We start from the raw sequence: 23,890 nt of genomic DNA, 5'->3' as shown, positions 1-23,890 counted from the left end.
CCAAAGAATTTGAACGCTCCTTAAGATATAAGATGTCAAACCATTGAACACATATATAATCAAGATCTATGCATTATCTCGTAATTAAGATATCCAGTTTAATGGATCTAATGACGCAAGTTGAGTTAGGTGTAAGGTTATGTAATCGCGTTGGGAAACTCCTTAGGATCATTTTAGCCTTCTGCTGTGTTATCTAGTTAGAGATAACTTTGAGATAACTTCAATCTATCTTAATATTGTAAATTTTTCATTAACGCTCTTAATTATTATTTTAAAAAAAAAAAAATTACACTCTAATTGAGTGTTTTTAACATTAACCCTTAGGGGTTTCCTGGCGGGGCATTACAAATCCCAACAACATTTCTCTCTCTTTTATGTGTTCAGGTTGCAGGTGTGCGACTATAATTGCAAGTTTAGACTTCATTTTCAGAGATGAAAAAACCCTTTTTGACGTGTAGATTTTTTGGAGGAACTTGCATAACTTACGCATGGTCCTTGCAAATTTTTCTCAGATCTGTAAGGAAGCTTGAGCTTGGCATTCTACTTCTAATTCCAAGTGCACTACTTCATCCCGCATCTCTATCTCAAGATATAATTGTTTATTTGTCATTTCTACATTTAGTCTCAATTTTCTTAGTTCAACTAACCTACTACAAAAGAGAGTTAATTTACTTTCCTAATACTTTCCAAATTTACTGTAATTCACTTAGTATTCAATCTCTTACCATTAGGGATTGTATTTAGTGAATTCAACCCCTTTTTTGAAATTAATGTGTGAAAAAATGAAGGGAATCCTTCGTGAAACTTATATTCCTCTTTTGAGGGGAGTAAAGCTTTCCACTTGATCTCCCCTCATCTTTTTTCACCTATTACATTTTGGTGAACCTGACATCTTACATTCTTTACATTGAAAATTATTGCATACTTTTCAGTTACAAATTTAATTCTATTGGAATTTACACAAACTTAGTGGTTAATTCATTCAAAACCCTAGTTGCTAAAATTGAAATTGAACTTGTATTTTGAAAAAAATCCTATCTATTGTCTTAGATCTGAAAATTCCATTACTTGTCAAATTAAATTCTTTCATTGTCTTGTTCAGTGGTTAATTGTCAAAATCCTAATTTTGAAACATCAACTTGAACTTGTGCAAAAAATTGGATTTACATTTAATTTTCATATTTGTGACTATTTTCAGACTTGTCTTCTTGCATAAAATTCAAATTTTCAATTTCCCTCCTTTTCAAAAATTCAAAATTTCAAAAGTTAGTGGTTAGGTCCAAAAACCCTAATTTTCAAATTTAATTGAATTTTGTACAAATTTCAATCAATTTCAACCAATTTTAATTTTCTAAATAATATTTAAGCTGGCCCTATCCATTAGGTTTGATCCTTTTTCAAAATTGCAATTCAATTTCTTATCTTTTCCAAAACCCTACCAGGGTCCTATTTCAGCATTCAAACCTTAATTTCACCTATCTAGAGATTGTAAAAATGTTGTGAGGACTATGCATAACTTACACACGATCCCTGGCTTTTTTCCAAAATTTTGGGAGATTGTTATGACTGTATTTAATTTCTTAAATCCAAATAATTAGCTAAATTTGTTGAATTTGATCCCTCTAAAATAAAAAACACTTCCCAATTTCAACATTACAACTTTCAAGGACATTTAAAATTAAGTGGTTAATTATAATCTACCCTAATTTTAAGATTTAAATTTTGTCAATTTTAAATTTGAAATTAAGTGGTATCCCATTGGCCCTAATTTTAAGTTTCAATCTCTTTTTATTAATTATAAATCTTTCTTGGAGATTGTGTCATTTATTCTTTCCACAAAGTTCAAATTGTATAATCATCATTTTCTTGAATTTTGCATTATTCAATTTTGCAAACTTCATTCCCAAAATTCAAAATTCAAATTCAAATATTAAATTTTCCCTCTAGTGCATGAGTTTTACAACTATTAGTCCTACCTTTATTGTTCCTGTTAGATGAAGCATTAAAATTAAGGCTTCCTAAGGATTAATTTCCCTAAGGATTAATTTCCAAAGAGATGGAGCCTAATTTGGGTGACTTCTACAATGAGGATATTGCCAATTCTTCCCATCCTAATAACATCTCTACCTAACCAATTGATGATTCCCATGATGAAGAAGAAGCTTTGACTAGAGTTTCTATAGATCAACTTTCAAATTTGGACAATCAATTTCACAATTTCCAACAATGGATGTCCCAAGAATATCCTAATAGTGAAGCTCTTATATTAATTGAAGGCAGGTAAAATGCATGATTCAAAGTAATAAGAATGGAATTGATATATTGCATGGTATTTCTCACATTATTGATTCTAATATTATTCTTATGAAAAGTTGTGTTGAGAACTTAGGTTATTCACAACCTCCTACACAAATCAATCATTATATTCCATTGACCACTTCTACAGCTAGTATTCCTACTTTTACTTCAAACATCATGGCTACTTCAACTCAAAATATCATACCTACAACCATTAGTCATGGGGTAAATCCCTCTTCTTTATTCAATCCTCCATCTTTATCTATGCCTTCAATGAGTATTCCTATTGTCTCTCAACCAATCAATGTAACACAAGGGGGCAATTAATTCAATCATTTTACTCCTCCTTTTAGTGCCCCATTCCCTACTCAATCATGACCTATGACTAAGTACCCTACTGTCCCACCACCTTATTCTCAATCAATGCCTTCTTTCAATAACATCACACCACCTTCTCAATCAAACATGTCTAACATAAATTCTTAAAATGAAGTAACCATTAATAACCTTGCCCAAATTGTGTCTTCATTGCAATAAAAAATCACTTCAATGAGTCAATCCAAGTTTAGTGTGCCCACATTTGATGTTATGAATCTCGATATTGTTAGAGTTGTCCCTCCTAAACATGTTTAAGTCCCTCAATTAGAACTCTATAATTGAAAAGGTGATCCTTTAATACATTTCAAACTTTGTGTACTAACTTTGCTCATGATCAAAGATTGCTTGCCAAATTGTTTACTAGAACATTAAGAGATAAGGCTTTACAATGGTATTGTTCTTTGCCTTCTTATTCTATTACTTATTTTCAACAATTATAAAATGGTTTTATTTAACAATTTCAAAACAACATAGTCCCTAAAATCACTTTGACTAATTTAATGCACTGTAAACAAGGTGTTAAAGAAAAAGTGATCGATTTCATTGGTAGATACAAGCATTTGTGTTCTCAAATATATTTTCTAGTGCTTGATAATGATATTCAAAGAATTTTCATTTATAATTTGTAAAAAGACATTAGGGAAAAACTTTTCTTTTCTGAGTTTACTTCATTCCCACATTTGTGCACAACACTTCACAATTATCAACTGACTTTGAGTCAAATGGAGCAATCTACTCCTATGGATCCAAGTGATAAAAGTGAGAATGGTCAACAATCATTTGCGAATTTCAAACCAAATAAAGGCTTCATCAAGTTCAATGACATGATCAACAACAACAATGTGAATGCTACAAATGGTGTGCCTCCTATTTCAAAAGTTTTCAAAAAAGAGAAAGAATTTAATTCTTTGAACGAATCTTTGTATAGCATAATTTCTTAGTTGTTACAAATGAATGTTATCAAACTTCCTCCAATAAAATTGGTTGATCCTTCTAAAGCAACTTCACCTAACTTTGATAATATTTTTTTTTGTCAATTTCATCATCAACATGGTCATGATACTAAAAAATGTTTTTCATTAAAATGTAAGATTCAAGACTTGATTGATAATAATACTACATCTTTGGTAGGTGTTAATTCTAATGGAAACAAATATATAGCTCCTCCTAATCAAAATATTAATATTTTCACTGATCCTTTACCCTCTAATACCTCTAATGTGATTGAGATTGAACACACTTCTTTCTCTCCCTCTGATTTCACTTTTAGAGCTCAAAATGTGGTTAATTTTCTAGAGAAACAAAAAACACCTAATGATCCATGTATCATATTTGATCCTAGTGGACCATTTGAGCACGTAATGGCCCTTTATACATAGTTGTGAAGATCCAAGGCAAACCTTGTTGTTGTGTGCTTATTGATCCCTCTTGCATTGTTAATGTCATCACTGAAGAATATCTTTATACTTTACATTTTCATCATCCAATATATGATGATACTAATATTGTCGTTAATTTATTTGATGGATTTTCTTGTACTACTATTGGTTCTATCACACTTCCTATTCAGGTTCATACTAAATCTATAGATGTCAACTTTGTTATCATTCCTTCATCTGAATAATTCTGTGTGAAGTTAGGTTACCCTTGGATATCTTTCATGAAGGCTCTCACTTCTCCAATCCATAAGTGTTTGAAATTTCCCCATAATGGAGAAATCATAATTGTTGACCATAGCTTATTTCAACCAACCGAAATAAGCCCAGGTGTTCCTATTGATTACTTTTAGCCTCAACAATTTGAACCTCTTCTACCAAGAAGTGATGCTCTCTTTCATTCTTATCAAAAATTGAAGAAAGATATGATTTTATCCTTAAGCCAACCTAGGAGTCAAAAAATTGATATTCCCATCATTCTTGAAGATGAAGTTCTTCCCCTAATAGATAGAACTATTATTCCTCCTAAGGAAGATTCCCAACCTATTCCTATGGATGAGACTATGCCTTCTCCTAAGAAGAACAATAATATTACTCCTCATGATGGACCTGGTCTCCTTCCAAAACCAAACATTTCTCCTTTCTAGGGTGTAGTTCATCCACCTTCCTCTTATAGAGAGAAGAGACCTGTCTCTCCTCTTGTCCAGCCTAAAAGACTTCAACTTAAACATTCAACTGCCAAATATGAGAACATTCCTCCTTCAACAAATATACCTCACCTCAATCTTCTCAGCCTTCCACTAAAACTAGATGGAATCGTTGTACAAGAGAATGCTGACAAAAACATTGTGCTAGAGATTGTGAAACTATTTCTCAAACTATTCAATCTCCCAAAACACCAATAGTTGACATGATTCCATTTTGTCTTAAGCAAGATGTTGAACCTAAATCTCAAAATTAGAAGCTGCAAAAAACATGTGATGGTTTTACTTATATTCATGTTAGAGCTCCTCTTTTTATAAATATTGATGAAGAAATGGGTGAAAATATTATTCATGATGGAAATATAACTCCTAATGATTCTAATAGTGAATATAAATATGTTGATGTTGACAATCATTTATCTGTAGAATTTTCAAAATCCTTAATCATAGCTCCTAGAAATTAACAAAGTGACTTATCACATGAGCATAGTCCTTGTTTGGATCTTGTGATAGATCCATCTCATGTGCTCAACGTCACTCCTCTATTGTGTTTCCCGCCTTCCTAAAATAATGATCAGGAAGATTGGGACGTGGATGTCATGCTAGACTAGTTGCATTAGTACTGAGATCCTCTACCTCTCTCCTTTCTTGCTCTTTTGTGACCATTCTTCTATGTTTATCCCTATTCTTCTATTTTTTGTCCCTATTGATGCCTACTTGAGGATGATGCAAATCATTGAGATCTCTTTTGGTCTCTTTCATGTTGACTCAAAAAAAACATGCATTCCCTTTCTCCCAAGGTGGTTTCCTTTCTTTGGGGAATGAGGACTATTCTATATACATGTGTTATCATACAGTGTACTGACCCCAAGGAAAGAAAATCTACCTCATTTTTTGTGTTTTCTGTTCATTATCCTTGGGTTTATTCCTTGATTGGGGGCTAAATCCTTGTGATAACGAGCTCCCTCTCTCTCTCTCTCTCTCTAGGCGTATCCTACCTTAAAGGAATCACTCTCGATAAGGCATGTGTAATCTCTTTAATGTGGGGGAATACACTCCACTCATATTTTCTTTCTTGATAATTAAAGTTACTTAGTGATCTTGGCTTTGCTTTGTAATTTTTGGTTTTCTTTTAATTCATGACACATAGTGAGGGGAAATTTACTACTTGCAATCATGGTTCTCCATCTTGATCTTCCCTTTTACTTTGTCAATCAAATTCATAATTTCTTTAGTCCACTGGGGGCTTGGTACATCTTGCATCCTTGACATGGTGAAAGTATTTCAATCTTGTCTCCTTTTACTTTACCGGTAGTATTGATAAATGATTATACTCCCACTAAAGTGGGGGCTAAATGTAGCATCATAAATTTGTGACCCTTGCAATTTTTTACCGCAATTGGGTCTTTGCATTAGTAGATGAATCCTTAAACTTGATCATAGACCCAAAACATGCTCATGACATCTAAAACTTGTATTTTTCATCATTCTGCATTGCCTTCTTTCTGTTGTCTATCCTAAATTAGGGCAGGACATGGGCGTGGTGCCCTATCCTCTCGGGACAGGGGTGTGGTGCCCTTTTCTTGGCCCTAATTTGGGCCCCCTTTGGTTGTCCCTTGCATTGGTCTTATCAATTTGTGAGTGGGAAAATGTTTTCCTATGTTGGCCTAAGATGAGAAATTACCTAAACACCCCTAATAGGCAAGTATATAAGGAGCACTTCCCCTCCTATTTTCATAAGAGAAAAAAAGTGAAAATAAGAGAAATCAAGTGCAAGCAAAAGTAAAGTGAAAAAAGAAAGAGGTCTCCATTATCATCATCAAGGATTCATTCAAAAATTAAGCATTTCCAGTCTCCTTTCAAGGCTAGGTGTTGCATTCAAGATAAGGATTCAACCATTGAAGAGGACATTTCCATCAACATTTAAGACATCCTATTTCAAATACACATTAAAGAAAAATCATCTACAAAGGTATTAACATTTCAATTACATCCCCTTCTTGAGGTGGATTTTACTTCAGACATTTCCTTTCATTTACTTGTAGCATTTTACAACCACTTGGTTAATTCAAAAATGCAGTTTGACTTGAATGCAAACTACCAATCCAAATAAAATTTCCCTCTCTTTTCTATGTGTAGGTTGTAGGTGTGTGGTTGTAATTGTAGATTTAGGCTTCATTTTTCAAAGATGGAAAAACCCTTTTCGGTGCATGGTTTTTTTGGAGGACCATGCATAGCATACGCATGGTCCCTGTAACTTTTTCTCATATTTGCAAGGAAGCTTTGTCTCAATATTCTACTACTAATTTTAGGTGCACAACTTCTTCCCACATCTCTATCTCAAGATAAAATCATTTCTTTGTCATTTCTGCACTTAGTCTCAATTTTCTTAATTGAACTAGTCTACTACAAAACAAGGTTAATTTACTTTCCTAATAATTTCCAAATTTACTACAATTTACTTAGTATTCAATCTCTTACTATTAGGGATTGGATTTAGTGAATTCAACCCCTCTTTTGAATGTAATGTGTGAAAAATTAAAGGGAATCCTCTATGAAACTTCCATTCCTCTTTTGAGGGGAGTGAAGCTTTCTACTTGATTTCCCCTCATCATTTTTCACCTATTAGAGTTCCAAGTAAAATATCTACCATTAAATTTATGAGAACTAGGCTATCTTACTAGAGGAATCTTTCTCTTCTTCTGATCAGGTTTAGCATTTCTTTGTCTAGATTTGGAGGATTCACCTTTCTCAAACCCTAGGCCTCACATATCCTTTCCATGCCTTTGAATTTCCATCATCTCATCAAGTCTTACTAAAATAGCTTTAAATTTGTCTTTGTATTCATTAGTAGTAGCTAGTTCATACCTCAAGGCAACAACCTGTCTTTCAAGCTCTTGACCATTATTCCTTGATTTTGTCAACTCAAGCTTCAACTCTCATAGGTAGCCTAAGTCATTCATTAGCTCTTTCCTTCAATGATTGTGCTAGATTCTCCTCATTCTTCTTTCGGTCCTCAATACCCTTAGTCAATCTCACCACAATATATTGCATCTCATTCTTCAAAGTAGCATTTTCTATCTCAATCTTATCAACTTCATCAACTTTGTCCTGGTATTCCATGATCTGATCTCCTTTCTCCTTCAACTTGTCCATTAATTCCTTCCTCTTTTCTCTATAGATACTTGCTTGATCCTTTAGTTCACTGATGAATTCATCAGCAACATTTAGAATCTTCTTTAAGGTACATACCTCACTTCTAGCAGCATCAAGATCTTCAAGTGCCATATTGAGTTGTCTCTGGAAACTAGAATCAGTGGTCTACCAGAAGTTATTACCATAAACTTATTCTCTATCCACTGGTTAACAGTACATAATAGATAAGAACATAAAAATGCAACAATAAAAGAAAAAATTCACAACATTAGAATTTTTATGTGGAAACCCAGAAAGGGAAAACCCATGGTGGGGCTGGAACCCACAATATTCATATACTATGACTAGAGGTACATAAATATTAAATTGATGGGGAATGCACTTGCATTTAGGCTCACTACCTAGATATCACTACTCAATTACAATTGCCTATTGGTATTTTGGTATGGTTTTGTCATTGATGTCAACACCTACTAAAACACTAGCACTTTGGAGATCTAGCAACATTCACTGGCAAGCAAGTAACTATTGCACAATTACTGGTATATGGTACACCGACAAGATATAATGATCACCGACACTTGGAATGGCATGGAAAACACTTGGTAATGTTGAAGACATCATCTAGACATCTTGTCCTATATTTTTGTTCATTGGTATATTCATAGTTGCATATTTGTTGTTACCAACAAATAGGTCTAGGGTTACACCGATAGGTTTACCTTTCCAAGATCAACATGGCATGCTATAGAGATGATTAATTATTGTTGTAAATGCATTAAGACGACATGTTCAATTGGTTATTGCATCGGATATTATATTGTTTGTAAAATGTTTTTATTGTAATATCTTGTAGAGCTGACCTACTAAAATTGGTCTTAGGTTATGATATAAATGTAAGATCTTATTTGTAAGATTAGAAGTGGAAAGCAAAAAATGATTGTGTGAAGGTATATGTGAGATTAAGCAGAGCTATACATGAAGACATCATTTGAAGGTGAAGCTAGGTTTTTGTGAAATCATATCAGCATTACACTAGTACTGAATCTAGCATATGAAGATGCTATTTTGTGTAGTAGATTCTTATTGAATTTAACCATCCAACTATAGTCAGTGTGACTCCCATTTTGTGATTGAGGAGTGAGCTCTAGGTTGTTGGCCTTTCTACATGTGCAGACCCCATTTATGTACACTTACTATCTATAGTAGTATCATCTGATTGTGGGTAAGGTTTCCCACCATGGTTTTTCCCCTTACAGGGTTTCCACATAAAAATATTGGTGTTATGTGTGTGGATGACTTTGTGTTTATGTTTCATGCATTAATCTTTACCGGTATATCAATTAATTGTTAAAACTGTCTACCGACATAATTAACTAGTTTGCTGGTATTAAGCATTAAGTTGGTTAAGTTGTTTTGGTTTGAATTTATTTGACAACTTATTCCCACCCCCCTCTCAGTTATCCCCAGGACCTAACAATTGGTATCAGAGCCTAGTCCTCTTTTTGAAGAAGTTTAACAACTTGAGGAGATCCAATGTCTACTAATTATTTAAGGAAGGACAATCCTAAACTTCATGGAACCAACTATGGCATATGGAAGATCATAATGGAGACACATCTAAATTGCATTGGAAAATACATCTAGGAAGTTACAAAGAATGGTTATACTGCTACTATACTAGGTCAACCTAGTCCAGCTAACTTGACAAAAGATGAGGAAAATGATTGCAAACCAAGAGAAGCACTTTTGAGTGCATTATCAGATCAACAAATCATGGGACTATTAGATAGGTCTACTACTAAAGCTATTTTGGATCATTTGGAAACACTGAATGAAGGAGATTCCAGAGTCAAAATTACAAAACTTGAAAGCTTCCGAGTCAGGTATGAACATCTAAAAATGGAAGAAGATGAAAGGATTTCTGCTTTTATGGAAAGAGTAAATGAAATTGTTTTGGGTATTAAATGTTGCGGAGGAACCTTAAGTGAAGATGAAATTGTTTCAAAAGTTTTAAGAGGATTGCCTCCAGCATATAAAATGAAAGTCGCTGCTATAAATGTGTTAAGAACAATGCCCAATACATCAGTTACTAGGGATACATTGATTGGGAAACTTTCAGCTTTTGAAATTGAAGAATTTGGTCCTGTTGCTACTATAAAGATAGATTTGGCCTTTAAAGCATCAACATCATCTACTCCATCATTTGACAAATCTGATTGGAAAGCCTTTTATGAAAGAGAACTTGAAGAAAGTAGGAAATAAAATGAAGAACTTGAAGATCTTGAAGCACTATTTGCAAGGAAAATGCCTAAAGGTCCCATTGGAAGTAAGTATGAAGTTAAAGCACCCTTTAAATGTTTTAACTACAATAAAATTGGTCATATGGCTTCATAATGCCCTGATAGACATGCTAGACTAAGAGAAGATGCTAGAAGAACATACAAGCCTAACCCTAAATATCAGTGATACAGATTTAAGAAGAATAAAGACAAATCTTGTTACATTGCCGATGAAGGTGTGACTGATGATTCTGATGAGGATCCGACAAACAATGGATGTGTTTTTTTTTCTATAACAGAAGATCAACCGACACCTACTGCTCAACTGGTAGTATAGTTTTTGGTAGCTAAAGTTGAAGTAAAGGATGAATGGATCATTGATTCAGGATGCTCACATCATATGACAAGAGACAAAGGTAAATTCTTGAACTTTCAAGAATACAATGGAGGCTTAGTGAGATTTGGAGATGACAAAGCTTGTTCAATCAAAGGTAAGGGTACAATATCTCTTGATGGTAAGCATAACACTGATAATGTCTACTATGTTGAAGGATTAAAGCATAATATTTTGAGTTTCGGTCAATTAGTTGAGAAAATATTTTAGTTAGAATTTAAAAATGGAAAATGTAAAATCATGAATAGAACTGGTTTGGAAATTGTAACCAGTAATCAGACTAGAGGTAATATCTTTCATTTGAATAACAGTGAAAAGACATGTTTAATTGCACATATAGATGAAAGATGGTTATGGCATAAGAGACTTTGTCATGTAAACTTTGATTGCATGGTAAAGATCAGTACTACTAAGGTAGTTAGAGATTTACCTAAAATTGTCAAACCTCATAATACAGTATGTAAGGAATGCCAATTTGGAAAACAAGTTAGAGCTAGTTTCAAAAGTATTCCAGAATAATCAAATAATGCTCTTGATTTGATTCACACTAATTTATGTGGTCCAGCTAGAACTAAAAGCTTACAAGGTGATATATATTTCATGCTAATCATTGATGACTATTCTAGAATGTGTTGGGTTACTTTTCTCAGAGAAAAATCAGAAGCACTTGGAAAGTTCAAACTATTCAAAGCAATGGTAGAAAATGAAACCGGTAAGAAAACCAAATGTTTAAGATCAGATCAAGGAGATGAATTTACATCTAGGGATTTTAATACATTCTATGAAGTGAATGGAATCAAAAGACAACTATCAGCACCTCGAACACCACAGCAGAATGGAGTTGTTGAAAGGAAAAACAAAACTATCTTGGATGCAACAAGAAGTATGTTATCAGAAGCATAACTACCACATGTATATTGGAGAGAAGTAGTCAGTACAACAGTCTATATATTTAACAAAGTTCACATCAAAGGTGAAACCAGTAAGACCCCTCATGAATAATGGTTTGGTAATACTCCTACTCTTAAGTATTTCAGAATTTTTGGAAGTAAATGTTATATCAGAAGAGATGAGTATATTGGCAAATTTGATCCTAGTAGTGGTGAAGGAATATTTCTTGGTTATTCATCTAAGAGAAAAGAATATAGATGTTTTAACAAGAGATTGCAGAAAATTGTTGAGAGTACAAATGTACAGATTGATGAACAATTTAGAGGAACTTCAAGGTATTTAGACTCTAAACCGGCAACAAAAATTTTGACAAATGAACCTACTCTAAATCCACTGGTACAGAATGAAGATCTAGTTACCCCAGTACCATCTAAGGATTCCACAGTAATTGAAGAACAACAACAAACAAACACACCCCAGTATGTAAGATTGAATCATTCTAAAGATTAGATTATTGGAAACAAGTTTAAAGGAGTTATGACAAGAGGAAGATTGGCAAATGAAGAGGTATGTATTATTTCTCAAATTGAACCATCATCTATTAATGAGGCATGTGAAGATAAATTTTGGATTAAAGCTATGGAAGAAGAATTAGAACAAACTGAGAAAAATAACACTTGGACATTAGTTCCCCGACATAAAGATAAAAATGTAATTGCAACCAAATGGGTATTTAGAAACAAACTTAATGAAGATGGTAAAATTATTAGAAATAAAGAAAGACTAGTGTGTAAGGGATACTCTCAAAAAGAAGGAGTTGATTACAATGAAACCTTTGCACCGGTAGCTAAAATTGAGGCAGTCAGATTATTCTTGGCTTTTGTAGCACACAAGAACTACAAAGTTTATCAAATGGATATTAAATGTGTATTTTTGAATGGAGATCTTGAAGAAGAAGTATACATTGAACAACTTGATGGATTTTCTTTGAGAAATGACAATGATATGGTTTGTAGGTTAAGAAAAGCTCTGTATGGACTAAAACAAGCTCCAAGAGCTTGGTATGCAAGATTGGATAAGTATCTTTTAAAGATTGGTTTTACTAAAGGAAATGCAAACAACAATTTATATTATAAAATAACTAATGATGACATCTTGATTATAGAAGTATTTGTTGATGATATAATCTTTGGAGGAGAAGATGGATTATATAAAGAATTTTCTATTAAAATGCAACAAGAATTTGAAATGTCTATGATTGGAGAAATAAAATTCTTTTTAGGATTGTAGATTTCATAGACTAATAAAGGTATATTCTTGAGTCAATCCAAATACCTAAAAGAGTTACTAAAGAAATTTGGGATGGAAAACTCTAAACCAATAAGCACACCTATGACAACAAATGACAAATTATCACAAAGGGATGAATCTACACCTATTAATCCAACTAGGTACAAATCTATGATAGGAGGTTTACTATATTTAACACAAACCAGACCTGATATTATGAATGCAGTATGTATTGTTTCAATATTTCAAAGTAATCCTAGAGAAAATCATGAATCAGTAGTAAAAAGTATTTTTTGGTACTTACAAGGCACTATAAATCTTGGATTATGGTATCCTAGAGATGAAAACTTTGAATTATGTGCATACATAGATGGAAATTGGATACGAGATGTGGATGATAGAAAAAACACCACCGGCAGAGCATTCTTTCTTGGAAACAAACTAGTTTCTTGGTTGAGTAAGAAATAGAATTGTACATCTTTCTCAATAGCAGAAACAGAACATGTTGCAACAGCAACTAACTGTACATAGCTACTATTGCTTAAGCAAATGTTGAAAGACATAAAGGTAAAATGCAAGGAACCTATTACTATCTATTGTGATAACATTGCATCAATTGATATATCTAAGAATCTGGTATTACATTCTAAAACCAAACATGTTTCTATCAAAATAAAATTTCTAAGGGAAAAAGTTGAAGCAAAGGAGATAAAACTCATTTATGTGAATACTAAAGAGTAGATTGCAGATATTTTCACTAAACCTTTGCCTAAGGAGACTTTTGAATATCTAAGAGATTAGCTTGGAGTCATACAACCACCGGTCGAGACTTACACAGTTGATGATTGTCATCAACCGACAGAATTAACAAATAAATCTTTTATTCCAATCTTTGATGAGGAAGCTACTTCTCAGGGGGAGTAGTTGGTATATTGAATTGATTGGTATTTTGTATATGAAATTGGTTTTATTGTAACTTTGGCATTTGATTTCAAAGGGGGAGAGATATCTATGGAAAAACACATTATCTTTTGGGGAGAGATTGGTATGAAAAACTTTGAAAAATACATGTTGCTCCAAGGGGGAGAGATTGTTGTTTAGGAGAGATTATTACTTTCTGGTTATGATCTTTTTGGAGATTGTTGGTTTTTTATACTTGGCATTTCTGTTTTGGCACTTTGATGGTTTTTCTATCTTGTGTTGTCATCAATGCCAAAGAGGGAGATTGTTGGTATTTTGGTATGGTTTTGTCATCGATGTCAACACCTACTAAAACACTAGCACTTTGGAGATCTAGCAACATTCACTGACAAGCAAGTAACTATTGCACAATTACTAGTATATGGTACACCAACAAGATATAATGATCACTAGCACTTGGAATGGAATGGAAAACACTTGGTAATGTCAAAGACATCATGTGGACATCTTGTCCTAGAGTTTTGTTCATTGGTATACTCATAGTTGCATATTTGTTTTTACCGGCAAATAGGTCTAGGGTTACACCGGTAGGTTTATCTTTTCCAAATCAACATGGCATGCTACGAAGGTGATTAATTATTGTTGTAAATGCATTAAGCCGACATGTTCAATCGGTTATTGCATCGAATATTATATTGTTTGTAAAATATTTTTATTGTAATATCTTGTAGAGCCGACCTACTAAAATTGGTCTTAGGTTATGGTATAAATGTAAGATCTTATTTGTAAGATCAAAAGTGGAATGCAAAAAAGGATTGTGTGAAGGTATATGCAAGATTAAGTAGAGCTATACATGAAGACATCATTTGAAGGTGAAGCTAGGTTTTATTGAAAGCATATCAGTATTACACCAATACTGAATCCAGCATATCAAGATGCTATTTTGTGCAGGACATTCTTATTGAATTTAACCATCCAACTATAGTGAGTGTGACTCCCATTTTGTGATTGAGAAGTGAGCTCTAGGCTATTGGCCTTTCTGCATGTGCAGACCCCATTTATGTACACTTACTATCTACAGTAGTATCATCTGATTGTGGGTAAGGTTTCTGACCATGGTTTTTCCCCTTATAGAGTTTCCACATACAAATATTGGTGTTATGTGTTGTGGATGACTTTGTGTTTATGTTTCAAGCATTAATCTTTACCGATATAGCAATTAAATGTTAAAACTATCTACCAACATACTTAATTGGTTTACCAGTATTAAGCATTAAGTTGGTTAAGTTGTTTTGGTTTGAATTTATTTGACAACTGATTCCCCCCTCCCCCTCTTAGTTGTCCCCAGGACCTAACATTGCCTAGAAGGCTACAACTTCTAGGGAAGTCTCATTGACTTACAGTTTGATTACAATATAAAATTACAATGAAATAATCTCTTAGAAAGCATCTAATAATGCAAAATGAGTTTTGATTGGGTTCTAAATTTTTGTCTGACTTTGCTCTACTGAATACTTTGTTCTAGTCTCAGTCATCTACTAGTTGATTTGAAAGAACAATGCACATGTGAAAATATGCTCAGTCGCACCAAAATGGATCACCATAACCATAACACACCAAAAGTAATCCACCACAATGATCTTATATATCCGTTGTTACCACAAAAACAATCTTCTTTAAGTTGGCTTCAATAAGTGTACCATGTAAATGAAGTCAGCTTCAATCTCGAACACACCTTAGCACTAGAATAAAATCTTATAACCACATGCTTCCTAAAGGTCTTACCAAAGATTGAGATCATAAAAAAAATCACCAAAAATACCCTAATCACCAGAGATCATTCCCAATCAAAGCATTACTCAAATACCCTATTTTACCCTATTTTGTCAGTTAACTGTCTACCGGTTAACTCCATCTTCTAGATAAGTTGGATCATGAATACTAGATCAAATCGCCGCATAGAGTTGCTATCAATGAAAACCCTAAATAAATAATCAACGACCGAAAGTATCCTGAAATCATTAGATGAGTGTCAATTTCTAACAATGTGTCCAAGCTTGTTGTAATTGTAGAATCTATCATTTTCTTGAACTTGTCTTGACTTGCACCGGTTAGCCTTATGTCCAAACATTTTGCATGTACAACAAAAACCTATAAAATTATTATTTTTATTTCGATATTATAGCGTAATTTTTACACTAACTAGCTTTATGACCATAACTATTACAAGTATACCATCTATTAGAGAAAGATTCAACATTTTGATTAATTCTACTTCTACATTCAAATTCTTTGTGACCTAGTTTATTGTTGTCAATATGTTAGATTTGGTTTAGTGTTGTCATTGATGTCAACACTGTATCCTGGTTGGACCTATCGTAGTTAGTCTTGGTGATCATCTTTGTTCTGGTTGTGATTGTGATCTGGTATGATCATATCTTTGGATTTGGCTTTGCATGCTTAATCTGGATGGTTATATGCTTTTCATATTCTATTGGTTCATGATTTTGTGCTTTGATTACTATTGCTTTTGTTCCTGGTTGATATTAACTAGTACTGCTTGGCTTTATCGATAAGCGATATTTCATGATTTGGTCAGATGATTTTGATTCAGCTTATGGGAATGGAATCTATCATGTTGAAGGTTCTTGTTTATCATTTCCTAACTATTTGATGGCATTGCATTGGCTGGTGTGCTGTTATGATGGTCCTATTTGGGTCTTGTTAGACTTTCTATGTTATTTCATAGAGTGTTTTTATCAGTTGGTGAATCGTGTTGGATTTTGGTCTTAGCAGAATTTTTGGTGGATGGAATTGTTTGGGAACTTGAATTAGGTCCATGCTATGTAATGTAAATCATAATATTAGTCTTGTATTACTGTGTGATGTAAGTTTTATAATTATAGGTTTATGGGTTTAGGGTTTAGCCGACCTTGTCAATAAGGTTGATGATTTGTATGTATAGGTGACTTATTTATGTAATCAATGGTTATGGGATGGTTATGTTTGCATTATCAGAGAATGGTTTATGTGCTAACAAGGTTATAACATTCAGTAAAGGTTTGAGAAGAGTTTGGTATTGCAGGGAAGACATATGTGCTTAACTAGAACTATATCAAGCATTAGTAAATGCAACTTTCATAGTTCATTCTTTTTGGATTGCAGTTTGATATTTTGTAAGTAAGTAAGAATTCCCTTTTGTGTTGAGTAGTAAGCTCTAGGTGGTTGGCCTGATTACAAATACAATCCCCATTGTAATTATTTCAAATACTATTGTAGAAGTATTATCTGATTGTGAGTAGGGTTTTCCACCATGGTTTTTCCCTTTATCGGGTTTTACATGTCAAAATATTAGTGTTGTGTGTATTGTGCTTTCATGTTTTATCTTTCATTGTGTTGGTTTCTTTGTGCTCTGGTTTAATGGTTTTAGTATGCAATAATTTTGAGTATTGATAGTAAACTGATTAACCCCCCCCCCTCTCAGTTTACTCCTAGTATCATATATGTCTAACAATTTATATCAGAGAAAGGTCCTCTCTATAGAAGTTTAACTTCTTGAGAAGATCTGATGGCATTGGCATCAAGTTCTACATTATATCCCTATCAGAAGGAGAGTCCCATATTTGATGGTACAAACTAAAAAATATGGAAGGATCTAATTAAGATTCATCTTAGAAGACTTAGATGTCTTGGAGCTAAAGTTTGGGAGATAGTGGACATAGGGTATATACCTCATGATCCTAATTCTAAAACATCGACACTTGCTGATGATTAGAAGAAATATGAGAATGATGTTAGAGAAAAAGAAGCTTTGTTAAGCACCCTATCTGATGAAAATTTATTGAATGTCATATAATCAGGGAATGCTAAGTAGATTGGATTGAAACTTAAAACTCTTTATGAAGGTGACTAGGCAATAAAGATTGCAAAACTTAAGGTTTCTAGGTAAGATATGAAACTTTGAAGATGAAAGAAGATGAGAAGATTAGTTCTTTCATGGATAAAGTGAATGAGATTGTCATGGGTATCAAATGTTATGATGGATTAGTTAGTAAGGATGAGATTGTATCAAAGATTCTGAGAGTTCAACCTTTGTCTTATAAGATGAAGGCTACTGCAATCAATGAACTCTGGACAATGTCAACTACCCCTGTTACCAGAGATACATTACTTGGGAAATTGACTACTTTTGAGCTTGAAGAACTTGGAGATTAGAGTGTTGCTAAAGCTGAAACTATATTTAAAGCATCTATCTCTAGTAAGCAAAAGATAGATTGGAAGGAATTGTATGCTAAAGATTTGGAGGACATCGAGAGAGAAGAAAGAGAACTTGAAGAGCTAGAAGCTCTGATTTCTAGAAGAATTCCTAAAGGACCATATAGAAGTAAGTATGAAGGAAAAGTCCCTTTTAAATATTTTTCATGCAATGAAATTGATCATTTTTCTTCTAGATGCCCTGAAAGAGCTATTAGGAATCAAGAAAGATTTGTAAAGAGTTATAAGCCTAATCTGAAATATCAGAGAAGACCTAGATTCAGATAGAATAAGGATAAATCATGCTATTATGTTGATGATGATGATTTTTGTATTACTGATGATGATGATGATGATGATGATGATGATGATGAACCTGTGAGTGGAACCGACAATGGAAGCTTTAGCAAAGATTGGGTCTGAATTGCTATCAAGGATGATTCCCTAGAACCTGTCATTGAAGTAATTCATATCGAGGAGAAATATTTGACTGCAAATATTGAAGAAAAGGATGAATGGATCATAGATAGTGGTTGTTCACATCACATGACTAGTGACAAGAGAAAATTTCTAACACTGTGAGAATTTGATGGCAGGCTAGTCCAATTTGGAGACAACAAGGCATGTAGGATCAAAGGCAAGGGAATAATATCATTGGATGGTAAGACTAATACTAACAATGTTTAATATGTTGAAGGCTTAAAGAATAATCTTTTAAGTGTAGTCCATATGGTGGATAGAGAATTTAATTGGCAATTCAAGGATAGAAAATGTAAGATCATCAATAAATCTAGAATGGAAATTGCTTTCGGAACTCAAACCAAAGGAAACATATTTCATTTGAATTTCGGTGAGAAGTCTTATTTAATTGCAAAAATAGATTAAAGCTGGTTATGGCATAAGAGGATGTGTCATGTAAATTTTGATTGCATAGTGAAGATCAATTCAACTTAGGTTGTCAGAGATTTGCCCAAGATTGTTAAACCTCATAGTCCGATATGTAGAGTATGTCAAATTGGTAAGAAAGTTAGAACTTATTTCATAAGTATACATGATAAATCTAATGAATTTCTTGATCTTATTCATATTAATCTATGTGAACCGGCAAGGTCTAAAAGTTTTCAAGGTAATAGATATTTTATATTACTTATTGATGACTATTCTATAATGATGTGGGTAGCATTTTTGAAAGAAAAATATGAAGCTCTTGAGAAATTCAAAATCTTTAAAGCTATTGTTGAGACTGAGATAGTATTGAAGATAAAGTGCTTAAGATCAAATCAAGGTGGTGAGTTTACATCAGGTGATTTCAACAAGTTCTGTTAAAAAAAGAGGAATCAGAAGACAACTTTATACACCTATGAGTCCACAACAAAATGGATTAGTGGAAAGAAAGAACAAAACCATATTAGATGCTGCAAGGACAAGGATGATTGAAGCTAGATTGTCTGATATCTATTGGAGGGAAGCTATCAATACAGTTTTATACACTTTCAACAAAGTACATATAAAAGGTGATATCGGTAAGACTCCTTATGAATTATGGTTGGGTCATACTCCTACTATCAAATATTTCTAAAAATTTGGTAGTAAATGCTACATTAGAAGAGATGATGCAATAGGAAATTTTGATCCTAGAAGTGATGAAGGAATATTTTGGGATATTTTATTAAGAGAAAAGCATATAGATGTTATAACAAAAGATTGAATAGGATAATTGAAAGCATAAATGTCAAGGTGAATGAGAAAGATAGTAATCAGATTATATCATATGACTATGGACTAGAAGATGAATTTATTAGACCAGAACTAGTAATGCAAGAACCAGTTCAGAACAGTGAACCATGACACCAGTAACATCAAAAAATTCAACAGTGACATATGAACAACATAAAGAGTCAGAAATCAAGAAAATTCAAAGACTCCTAGGTATGTGAAACTAAATCATTCTGAATATCAGATCATTGGAGATAAAAGGAAAGGTGTGATGGCTAGAAGAAGACTAGCTTTTGAAGAGGTATGTTTAATTTCTCAAATTGAACTAAAATCATTTATTGAAGCAAGTAAGGATGAAAATTGTATAAAAGCAATGGAAGAAGAATTAAATCAAATAGAAAATAATAAGACATGGGAATTAGTTCCTATACCTAAAGAAAATAATATTATTGGAACTAAATGGGTTTTCAAGAATAAATTAAATGAGGAAGGTTGGGTGGTGAGGAAGAAGGCTAGATTGGTTTGCAAAGGTTATTCATAGGAAGAAGGAGTTGATTATGGAGAGACTTATGCCCCAGTTGCAAGAATTGAAGTGATAATAATTTTTCTTGCCTATGATGCACACAATAACTACAAAGTATATCATATGGATGTCAAACGTACATTTCTGAATGGAGATCTTGAAGAGGAAGTCTACATTGAGAAACCTGATGGATTTTCTTTATCAAAAGACAAAGACATGGTTTGTAGACTGAAGAAAGATTTGTAAGGACTAAAACAAGCCCCTAGAGAATGGTATGCTAGATTGGGTAAATATATTTCTATTCATGGTTTTAGCAAAGGTAATGTTGATAGTAACTTGTATTACAAAATTGAGCATGATGACGTATTGATTATTGAAGTCTTTGTGGATGATATTATTTTTGGAGGAGAAGAAAGTCTATGCATGCAATTTATTGATGATATGAAGAATGAATTTGAAATGTCTATGACTGCTACAAGGATAACTTTAAGAAAGAACCCCTTGGGAAAAAGTGTAAAACCATAGTGAATCAGGCATTATTTTGGAGAGGAAATTTTTCATATTGATGGTGAAATTTTTTTTCAAAGTAGGAAAAAAATGAATTTGTATTGGCGGTTTTTTTCTAGTGTACAAAAATTCCATAAAATTTTGGTAAATAATACCTTGTTCTATGGAGAAAATATATATTGTAGGAGGCAAATATTTTTCATTTAAATGAACAAATATATAAGTGTATGGGTGAAAATGTTTTACTCTGAAGGAAAAATTATTTAAGTGTATTGGCGATTTTTATCCACTGTTTGAAAATTATTTAATTTGTTTGGCTAATATTTCATTATTTATGGAAAAATATTTTTTTTTTTGGTGATTTCATGAATTCATTGCCATTAATAGATAAGGCACATCACATCACATCACATCACGTTGAGTCTGGAATTTACACATGTATTAATAAGCGTGAACTCATTGGCACGTCACATGTACCTAAAATCCATCAATGATTTTAAACCATTCGATGATCGTAGATCAATGACTAAAGTTTTATTTCTGTCCAAATTTCTTAAGAGAATGTAGTTCTCCAGAAAGTGCCTAGAATGGAATTGGATTCAATAGACATGTATCAAGTGTCATGGTCAATAATTTTGGTCTAATATATGTTTTGTCACTAACTACAATCCACTCTACCCCCATGAATTCCAATATGGTATTTAGTACCGGTTTCGAGCTATTTCCAATTTCACACACTAGTGCAATTATGGGAAATATTTGCAGAGATATACAAAAGATTTTAAATAAATTAAAGGAATTAATATTGTTAGAGAAGGAATTATTACAATCAAGAGCTTTAGCTATTTATAGACTATCTTTGCTTCTTTCATTTTCAATTAGCATTTGGTAGATAAATCATCAGAGTTCACGGTAGGTAAATTCTGCCTCTAGCTTAGGTCTATAGGCTCAGGCTGTATAATTTGGTATTTTGATTTCTCAAGATGGACACTCCTATTTTCTTGAGAATAATTTTTGCAGAGGACCAGAGGGCCTTTTTGGGCTCCATTAGAGACCCAACCCTCCAATCAATTTGTAAGGAAGTTGGGATGTCCACTAATGAGGCTATGAGGATGGTGTTGGGCAGAGAGTTTCTACAAAATGAAGACAGATACCGTGTTAATGTTACTAAAAAATTTTACACCTAAAATTTTGGTGACCTATTACAGGTCTTATGTATTGCAGAAAAAAGGTTCTCAATTTTTTTTCTAAGTTTGCTATCTTTATTAAATAAACATGTATGCCATACAAGTATCTTATTTCCAAATATGTAGTGTTTTGAATCAAGAAATAAAACATCTACATGTAATATATTTTTATTTATAGAGTACCAACTGTTCACAAGATCCCACACAAGACATGGGAATAGCTGAGAAAAGATCACACTGATCATAGAAATGCAAGCACAAAAGGAACATAAGAATCTAGGAAGAAGGGAAAGAAAGAACCCATCATTGCTTGAATAGGTTGATGAGTTCTACAAAAGGGTCTTCTAGTTAGCTTCATAGATCCAAGCGTCTTGTTGTCCACTCCATGATATGACCTAAAACAAAGAGAAAAAAAATTTGTTTAGAGCTCTGTGTTATTCCTTTCACTCCTACATACATAAAGCTACTCCTATTATGCATACGCTGCTATATCAGATTCAAAATAGAGTAGATCAATGCAGAAAAGATGCCATGACATATCATTGAGAAACATGTTTTTTAATCTAACATGTTTGTTTCCTAAGTAGATACAACTTTTTATTTCACAAAAACATTATGTAGGTGGGATAAAATGGGCTCCCAAAGGGGTTGAGCTCAACATACATGTCACTACTCACATAGTGACACTAATCAGCTACTAAGAAGGAACACAACCATATCCAAAGTCCCATGTATTATCACTTAATGACAAAAAATTGTCATTCAATTAAAAGACATGCAACAATGAACATAATTGCATCCCATGCCTAGTAGATCACCAAAGCCACTATGTGAGCAAAAACAATATGCAAAGGTTGCAAAAAGACAACAGATCAAAGAGTAAGGATTTTCTTCATAAAGGAGCAGAGAGAGTCTATTAAGACAAGTTTAAGACTATCATGCATTGAAGAAATACACCCATTCTTATCATAAGAGAAACTTTTACTATTTGATGATACCCAATATAGAGAAATGTGCCAACTAAGTGTAACACCTTCAAAAGGAAATATTATACAACTAACTATGACTATCTTAGTCATTTAAGTGCCTTGGGTGATCAACAAAGGGAACCATTGTAACTAGACAAAGACTATCTAAACATTTGCAAGTACTCATAATTATATCAACTATTATCCTAGTAAAAGATAATAAATATGAAGAATAGTTCAGGGTACAGAACCTAAAGGACAGGTAGATGGGTTTATAGCAGTGATATAACAATACTCAAATCATCAAGTACAAAATTAAATAGCAATTAGAGTTAGAGACTTGTTACAAGGATATAGCCATCACCAAAAAATGCATTAATTTTCACTACCAATAAGGGTAATAGCATTTCTAGTATTGTCTTACAAAAATCCTCAGAGATAGTGCCACTAAGAGGAGACCCATAGATTTCCAAAACAACAGGCAACCCAATATTGAAGCAAAAGTTTCATAAAAATGCACAACCTAGAGGAATATTTATCATGGTAATATCATAGTCATTTCATAGTCCTTTTCAAAGACTAATAGGGCATCTTCATAGTCAAAAGAAATATCTGATCACATACTCAAAGTAGTCAATGACAATTATGTGAGAGAATAACTATGAAGTATATACATGCAACTATAAGACCAAATTCTCAGTCACAACACAACCCATGCAAGTACAACATATATTTTGATCAAATCACTATCAAATATTATTTGCAAATCCTCAAGATAGTTGGTTACAGTATCTAGAGAAATCACAACAAACAATAAAACATTTGGTATAAGTAGTTAACAATGATAGTAAGGAAAGAACTAAAAGGACCAAGATAAATTTTCAGTGAGGGATAGAGCATATGTATAGTTGCATCAAACATAGTCACTATCATAAGAAGTTAACCTTAGGTCTAAGAAATTTCATAAGCAGTGCATGGGAAAGAC

Source organism: Cryptomeria japonica, chromosome 5 (assembly GCF_030272615.1).
Source record: "Cryptomeria japonica chromosome 5, Sugi_1.0, whole genome shotgun sequence".
NCBI classification, from domain to species: Eukaryota; Viridiplantae; Streptophyta; class Pinopsida; order Cupressales; family Cupressaceae; genus Cryptomeria; species Cryptomeria japonica.
This window is presented reverse-complemented; position numbering follows the sequence as displayed.